The sequence below is a fragment of the Oryx dammah genome, unplaced genomic scaffold (assembly GCF_014754425.2).
Source record: "Oryx dammah isolate SB20612 unplaced genomic scaffold, SCBI_Odam_1.1 HiC_scaffold_5, whole genome shotgun sequence".
Classification (NCBI taxonomy): domain Eukaryota; kingdom Metazoa; phylum Chordata; class Mammalia; order Artiodactyla; family Bovidae; genus Oryx; species Oryx dammah.
The window spans coordinates 67607366-67615628 of NW_024070189.1; positions in this window are offsets into that span (position 1 = coordinate 67607366).

The following is an 8263-nucleotide window of genomic DNA, read 5'->3' on the forward strand; positions in this document are numbered from 1 at the left end:
TCTCAGGAGTGTCATAGTCTTCCAAGAGATATCCTTCAGACGTCAGTTCCTCCTCTTGGCCTTGGATGAATCCTGGGACCTCGTGTTATATTTCTCTTTGGAGTGAAAGTGCAGTCTTGTAGACTTTCCTTTCTTTTATTGTTGTGCTATGTCATGTAGGACCTGGGCTTCCAGGAACAAAGATTTATCCTCATGTGCTGAAAGTCTTCCCTGACAGAGGCCAGCCTGTTATGCATCTCCATAACAGTTGCAGCCACCAGAAAAGGAAGCTTTCAGCTCAGAGGTGTCAAATTATCCATCTTCCCCTTTCTTTAAAGGAAAATTTTTTTAAAGTTTTAATAGTATGAAAACACATTTACATGAGACTTGGAAAATACAGAACAAAGTTACATATAGTTCCACAAGTGTAATGTGACATTTACCAAGAAGGATCTTTGACTAAGCCATCAAAGCCTCAAAAGTTAGAAGACTGAAAAAAATCAGAGTGTAATTGCATAGAAAGTGAAAGTGAAGTCCCTCAGTCGTGTCCGACTCTTTGCGACCTATGGACTGTAGCCCACCAAGCTCCTCCGTCCATGGGATTCTCCAGGCAAGAATACTGGAGTGGGTTGCCATTTCAAGAAAGCATTTAAATGAGAAATTAATAAAGATACTTTAAAAACCCTATGTGTTTGGAAATTAAATGTCCACTTTTAAGTGATAGGTGTATCTAAGTAGCCATAATAAGGAAAATTAGAAAATATTTTTTAACTGAATTGCTTTTAGAGTTTTCTAGGAGATGAAGTTCAAAATGCCAGATAAAAGCTCTTTAGCTCCTGGTTATGGCATGGGTACTTGGGGTGACCTCAGCTCAGTGACTGTTTACCCACTAAGATTGGAAGCATTCTGAGATTTTAATTGGTACAGCCATGCCCATGTATGGCCATGCATTATCAGTTTGGTGACATCCATTCCTGGACCTTTCAAACCCCTCTTCTCAAGCTTTATCTTTCAGACTCCCATCAGGAGAATTTCAGGCTCTCACCCACCTTCACTGAGCATAGCTCAAGGCAGTAGAAAAGAACACAGCCATCCCCAGGGCTATAGCTGGGTGGACTCAGGGCAACTGCTGCTTTAGGACACACTGGTAACAAGACAAACGTATTTGTGGTTACTAAAGGCATGAAGGATGTCAAGAAATACAAACATAAGGAAGAAGATGGCAGAGGAGTAGGTGGACATGGAATATCTCTCTCCATGGATACATCAGGAATACACCTTCAGACACAGAAGTGATGCAGACAACCACCTGAGAGCAGGCAGGAGTACCTGACCACCGGAAAAGAGTATATAGAACCATGCCAAACTTGCTAGGATGAAGGAACAAGGAGGAAAAACAGGAGAGTTAGTAAGACTGGACTTGCCTTCAGCGGGTGGGGGAACTGAAGCAGGGGTCCGATCTCAGGGTATTTATTTATGACTTAGGAGAAACATTTGAGGCTGAGAGTGGAGCAGCTGATCTGTGACAGCCTAAATGGAATGATAATCACATAGACATTCCTTTCTGCAGCCATTCGTACCCCAGACAGGGTTGCAGTTCCCCTAGAAGGCACAATCCCTACACTTCAGCTGAAGTGTAGGGATTGTGACCAATCCCAGGGCAAAGCCTGCTGTTGACTCAGGGAGACAGCCTGAGGGGACATGAGGGAGGAGACTGTGGTGAGAAATGCCTGTGGAGAAAAGTCAGGCAGCCATGGCAGCAAGTGGATACTGCTGAGTCATGCATAGGTGATGAAGCCATCATGATAGCCTCTCTCTCCTCACACACTAAGACCAACACCAGCACATGAACAGTGGAGATGCTGGCCTTTCAAGTGCTTGAGGTGGGGAACAAGAGAAGGATCCTAGCCAGAGGAGCCCATCATGTGCCTGATGCACCAAGCAACAGAGAAGGACCCCAGGCAGGGGAGACCTCTAAGTGCATGAATGGGTGGAGCAACAGAGAAGGACTAGCCAAAGAGGCCTTCTGATTGCTAGCTGCCAGAGGCTAGAAAAAGACTCCGATAGAGCCACAGCTGCAGCGGAGGCAGTCTGTGTCCTGCACACTTGGTACTGTCAAGCAGCTGCACTTTTACACTCAGTCCTCACTGGGGCAGAACTGCCACAGGCTAGAAAAAGTCCTGCACCTGTGCATGTGGGTTGCTTCAGTGGTGACCAAGTCTTTGTGACCCTGTGAACTGTGGCCTGCCAGGCTTCTCTGTCTGGGGTTCTTCAGGCAAGTGGAGTGGGTTGCCGCTCTTCTAGAACAGCATATTTCCTGCTGCCCTAGCCACCAGCTCCTCTGAGTACCTGGTGCTGCCAGGGGCCCTGTGACCCAAGCAGCTGTACCATATCCACGGCCTGCACTCAATGGGGCAAACCCAAGTCCTCTTGGGCACCTCAGGAGCCAACTCCTGTGGACAACCCACATGCAGAGGTGGAGATAAAGCCACAGTTGAAATCCAGGGACAGTGTGGCTAAGGAAGAAGACCCAGAACCTTGTCATCAGCCATACAAGCTGTAGATTAAATCTACACGATCAACTAGGCAGACTCTGTGTCTATGGAATATATTAAAAAAACATTGAGAGTTCTCAAAAAGAAAACAAAAACAAAAAAAATGCACCCACTAATTCTGACACCTCTGGATATTGGAGGCAAAAACACTCGGGAGTAGGACCAGATTAGAGTCTGGGCTGCCTCAACAGCAGGTCCCAGAGACCAGCAGTGTTGGAATGCATCTAGGGAGGAAAGGTGGACTGTGACTCCCAGCGAGGGAAAGTACACTGATAGGAGAGACTCAAGAGAAGCATTTATTATTCTTATATTTTGACTTTTACTGTAGGTCTTCTGGATTTATTATTAATTTTTCCCCCTTCCCCCCCTTTGTTGTTGTAGTCATCAATTTCACTAATACTATTAAATCTATTTACACTTTTGAGAATTTTTTTAAAATCACACATTTTATTTCTGTTATATGCTTCTGCCTCAGTGTTGGCCTTTTGTGGTTCTGTGGGGTTTTCTTTTTTTTAATTCATTTTTCTTTTTTTCCCTTTCTTTTAATTTTAATTAAAAATTAAAAATTTATTATTATTTTTCTAAATTTATTCCTCTGTTTGCCTTTCCCACTGTTCTTTTCCTTTTGTGGTTAATCTTTAATATATATAAATCTTCTCAATCTACCTCTAATTAACTTTGCATTTCTATTCTTTCTTTTTCTCACCATATTTGTTTTGTTTTTGTTGATTTATTCCCCAGGTAGCACTTTGCTTTAGTTTTGTTTTCCAGGTTATACTTTAGTTTTGTTCTTAACTGGTGGATTTCATTTTTGGTTTCCTTTGTTTGCGGGGTCAATCTATTATGCTTAATTTTTTTGGACTGTTTTGGTTCTGCTTATAGGTGTATATGTATATGTATATTTCATTATTTTAGTTATTATTTACCTGATTTTGTAATTGTCATTTGCCTGGGGTGTTTGTTTTCTTCCTCTTTTTTTGTGTATTTATTTTAATCTCATTTAATGCCATAACAAACCACATGTGGAATTTCTGTTCCCAGCCAGAGATCAAGCCCTGAGCCTTTTGAGTGGGAGTGCTGACTCCAAGACCCTAGACTACCAGAGAACTCTTAACCCTAGGGATTATCAAATAATGAGAATTCCACAAAGGCAACTGCTTGTATACAAGACCAATCATCACCCAACTACCAGTAGCACACTTTGCACCCTCACCCAAACAACAAACAAGACAAAAATACAAATCCAATCATCAGCATACAGGATTACCATCTCACTCAGCCTGCCCATCAGAGGAGAGGAAAAAAACACCTTACCTCCACCCACCATAATACAAGCAAAAATCACACCCTACACAAAGCTTACACAACTGGACCAAACTAATGAGGCCAGAAACCAAGAAAGAAAAAATTCAACCTTGAAGAGACCTCAAACACAGTAAGTTTAAAAAAAAAAAAGGAAAGACAGAGAAATATTGCACAAAGGAAGGAACAACCTAAAAACACACAAGTCCAAATAAATGAAGAGAAAATAGGCAAACTACCTGAAAAAGAATTCAGAATAATGATAGTACAGATGATCCAAAACCTTGAAAATAGAATGTAGAAAATGAAAGAATCAATGAACAAGGCCTAGAAGAATTAAAGAATAAACATACAGGGACAAGCAACACAATTACTGAAATTAAAAATACTCTAGAAGGAATCAATAGCACAATATCTGAAGCAGAAAAATGGATCAGTGAGCTGGAAAGTAAAATGGTGGAAATAACTGCTGAAGAGCAGAATAAAGGAAAAAGAATGAAAAGAATTGAGAATAGTCTCAGAGACCTCTGGGACAATATTAAATGCACCAACGTTCAAATTATAGGGGTCCCAGAAGAAAAAGAGAAAAAGGAAGTGTATGAGAAAATTTTTGAAGAGATTGCAGTTGAAAATTCCCCCAACGTGGGAAAGGAAATAGTCAATCAAGTCCATGAAGTGCAAAGAGTCCCATATATGACAAAAGAAAGAAGAAACATGCCAAGACACATACTAATCAAACTAACAAATATTTAGCACAAAGAAAGAATATTGAAAGCAGCAAGAGAAAAGCAACAAGTAACATACAAGGGAAACCCCTATGTTTAACAGCTGACCTTTCAGCAGAAACTCTGAAGGCCAGAAGGGAATGGCAGGATGTATTTAAAATACTGAAAGACAAAAACCTACAACCAACATTATTCTACCTAGCTGGCATCTCATTCAAAATTGATGGAGAAATCAAGCTTTATAGACAAACAAAAGTTAAGAAAATTTACTACCACCAAACCAGCTTTACAACAAATGTTAAGGGACTTATATATTCAGGGAATACAAGAGAAGGAAAAGATCTACAAAAACAAATCCCAAACAATTAAGAAAATGGCAATAGGAGCATATATATCAATAATTACTTTAAATATAAATGAATTAAATGCTTCAACCAAGACATAGACTGGTTGAATGGGTACAACAAGACCCATATATATGCTGTCTACAAGAAACCCACTTCAGACCTAAAGACACATATAGACTGAAAATGAGAGGATGAAAAAATATTTCATGGAAGTGAAAGTCAAAAGAAAGCTGGAGTAGCAATCCTCGTATCAGACAAAATAGACCTTAAAATAAAGAATACTACAAGAGATCAGGAAGGACGCTATGTAATAATCAAGGGGTCAATCCATGAGGAAGACATAATAATTGTAAAATCTATGCACCCAACATAGGGGTAACTCGAGAGATAAGGCAAACACTAACAGACATAAATTGAGAAATTCACAGTAACACAATAGTAGTAGGAGACTTTAACCCCCTACTTGTACCAAAGGAAATATCATCAAAACAGAAAATTAATAAGGAAGTACAAGTCTTAAATGACACATTAGACCAGATGGATCTCATTGATATCTTCAGGACATTCCATCCAAATGAAGAATACATCTTTTCTCAAGTGCTCATGGAACATTCTCCAGGATAGACTACAAATCAACTTTCAGTAAATTTAAGAAGATTGATATCATATCAAGCATCTTTCCTGATGACAACACTATGAGCCTAGATATCAGCTACAACAAAAAAGACTAAAAAACACAAACACATGGAGATTAAACAATACATTTATAAATAACCAACAGGTTACTGAAGAAATAAAAAGTGAAACTAAGAAAATTTCCAGAAACAAATGACAATGAAAACACAACAACTCAAAACCTATGGGATGCAGCAAAAGCAGTTCTAAAAGGGAAGTTCAGTAATACAATCTTACCTCAAGAAATAAAAGAAAAACACTGAATAGACAACCTAACTTTACACCTAAAACAGCTGGAAAAATAAGAACGAAAACCCAAAGTTAGCAGAAGGAAAGAAATAAAGATCAGAGCAGAAATAAATGAAAGAGAATTGAAAAAAAAAATAGCAAAGATTAATAAAACTAAAAGCTGTTTCTTTGAGAAGATAAACAAAATGGACAAGTCTTTTTAGCCAGACTCATCAAGAAAAAATGAGAAAAGAAATCAAATCAACAAAATTATAAATGAAAAATAATATAAATTATAATATAAAATAATATAAATGGAAAAGGAGAACTTAAAACAGACCATGCAGAAATACAAAGGAGTATAAGAGGCTACTATGAGCAACTGTATGGCAATAAAATGGATAATCTGGAAGAAATGGACAGATTCTTAGAAAATTTCAGTCTTCCAAGACTGAACCAGGAAGAAATAGAAATTATGAACAACTCAATTACAACCATGAAATCAAAACTGATAAAAAATCTACTTAAAAACAAAAGCCCAGGACCAGATGGCTTCACAGGTGAATTCTATCAAACATTTAGAGAAGAGCTAATGTCTATCCTTCTAAAGCTCTTTAAGAAAGTTGCAGAGGAAGGAACACTACCAAACTCATTCTATGAGGCCATCATTACCCTGACACCAAAATCAGAAAAAGACAACACAAACAAGAAAACTACAGGCCAATATCACTGATGAACATAGATGCAAAAATCATCAACAAAATTCTAGCAAACAAAAATTCAACAGCACATTAAAAAGCTCATACACCATGATCAAGTTAGGTTTATTCCAGGGATGCAAGTATTCAATATATAGAAAATCAATGTGATACACCATATTAACATATTGAAAGATAAAAGTCATATGAAAATCATAATAGATGAAGAAAAAGCCTTTGACTCATAAAAAGAGCTTTTATGGTAAAAACTCTTCAAAAAATGGGCATAGAAGGAACCTACCTCAACATATCATATATAGACTTTACTCCTTGGAAGAAAAGATACGACCAATCTAGACAGCATATTTAAAAGCAGAGATATTACTTTGCCAACAAAGGTCCATCTTGTCAAGGGTATGGTTTTTCCAGTAGTCATGTATGGATGTGAGTTGGACTATAAAGAAAGCTGAGCGCCAAAGAATTGATGCTTTTGAACTGTGATGTTGGAGAAGACTCTTGAGAGTCCTTTGGACTGCAAGGAGATCCAATCAGTCCATCCTAAAGGAAGTAAGTCCTGAATACTCTTTGGAAGGACTGATGTTGAAGCTGAAACTCCAATACTTTGGCTACCTGATGCGAAGAAATAACTCACTGGTAAAGACCCTGATGCCGGGAAAGATTGAAGGTGGGAGGAGAAGGGGACAACAGAGGATGAGATGGTTGGATGACATCACTGACTGGATGGACATGAGTTTGAGTAAGCTCTGGGAGTTTGTGATGAATAGGGAAGCCTGGTGTGCTGCAATCCATGGGGTTGCAAAGAGTTGGACTTGACTGAGTAACTGAACTGAACTGATATATGATAAGTCTGCAGCAATCATTATTCTCAATGGTTAAAAACTGAAAGCATTCTCTCTAAGATCATGAATAAGACAAATGTGTCCACTCTCACCACTATTATTAACACAGTTTGGGAAGTCTTAGCTATGGGAATCAGAGAAACAAAAGAAATAAAAAGAATCCATATTGGAAAAGAAGAATTAAAGCTCTCACTGTTTGCAGATGATACAATACTATACATAGAAAACCCTAAGGATACTATCAGAAAATTACTACAGCTAATCAGTGAATTTAGCAAATTCGTAGGATACAAAATCAATACACAGAAATCATTTGCATTCCTATATATTAACACTGAAACAGTATGGTACTGGGAGAAAAATAGAAATATAGATCAATGGAAAAAGAGCCCAAAAATAAACCCACACACCTATGGGTATCTTATTTTTGACAAAGGAGGCATGAATATACAATGGGGCAAAGATAGCCCCTTCAATATGTGGTGCTGGGAAAACTGTACAACCATATGTAAAAGAATGAATTTAGAACACTTCCTAATACCATACACAAAGATAAACTCAAAATGGATTAAAGATCTAAATGTAAGACCAGATACTATAAAACTATTAGGGGAAAACGTAGGCAGAACACTCATCAAAGCAAGACTGTCTATGACCCACCTCAAGTAATGGAAATAAAAACAAAAATAAACAAGTGGGACTTAATTAAACAAAAGTTTTTGGATAGCAAAGGAAACTATAAGCAAGGTGAAAAGACAACCTTCATGATGGGATAAAATAGAAAATGAAGCAACTGACATAGAATTTCCAAAATATACAACCAGCTCATACCACTCCATACCAGAAAAACAGACTACCCAATCAAAAAGTGGAGAAAAGACTTAGACATTTCTC